Below are 1,031 nucleotides of genomic sequence, written 5' to 3' on the forward strand. Positions count from 1 at the left end.
ATTAAGAAATAAATTTTCAAAAAATACAGAATGGAATGAAAATTCAAATTTAAGTTTAGAGAAAAATTTTAAAAGAGAAAAGTTTAAAACAATTCAAGACAAAACAAAATTTGTTTAAAAACTTGAAAAAAATTAAGGAAAAGTGAGAGGAAAATAGAGAATTTAAAATATAAAAAGAACCTTAGATAAGTTCAATTTGAGAGATTTAAATGAAAACATTAAATATCTAAATAAGGATAGAAGAAAAAAGTTTAAAACTTTTAAAAAGAAAAACATTCACATAAAAATTAACAAGTAAAAAAATTAAAAACATTCAAATAGAAAAAAGTACTAAAATGAAAAGTTTAAAAGGTTTTATTTTTTTATTTAAGCATATTGAAATACATGGGTATGAAAGAAGTAAATGGAGAAGACAGGAATAACAAGACAAAGGGGTTTGTGAATATATATATATATATATATATATATATATTTAGTTTTATGTTGACACATCAATACATTTGGAAAAAGAAATAGACACTTTAACCATTATCTCATCATCCATTTATGAGATGGCTGCAAGGCCTGAACACTAGCCTACCTTCCCTTCTCAGATTCCGTAGCCCATATGATTTCCTGAAGGAAAGAGAGCTAATTCTTAGGCAGAATAAATTGCATCTAAGAAAAATGAAAACATTAGGGACTCTCCCATTTAGAACTGCATTGTTCATACAAATTTTTAGCTTCTGAAAGAGGGCTCTTGATAATTTGGTGGTTCAGAGAAGTTAGATCACAACTGTGAAGCTCTGGCTTTGGAGTTTGAGCCCCATGGCCTGATTGAGGAAGTGGCAGGGACCCATATCTGAGGCCCTTTCACCCTCCTCTTTCCCTCTACCCCGCCTCATGGGGAAACAAGACATTTAATTTCCACAGCAGAGCTATGGTTTTGCGCTTGGCAGGCCTTCTGCTCATTCCTTCTTCTCTATTTTCTTATTCTGTCACTCATGCCTGGCTCCCTGAACCCCTCACTTACCTGGCTTTACCTACATCTC

This window comes from Propithecus coquereli, unplaced genomic scaffold, assembly GCF_000956105.1.
Source record: "Propithecus coquereli isolate 6110/MARCELLA unplaced genomic scaffold, Pcoq_1.0 Scaffold762, whole genome shotgun sequence".
Taxonomy (NCBI): domain Eukaryota; kingdom Metazoa; phylum Chordata; class Mammalia; order Primates; family Indriidae; genus Propithecus; species Propithecus coquereli.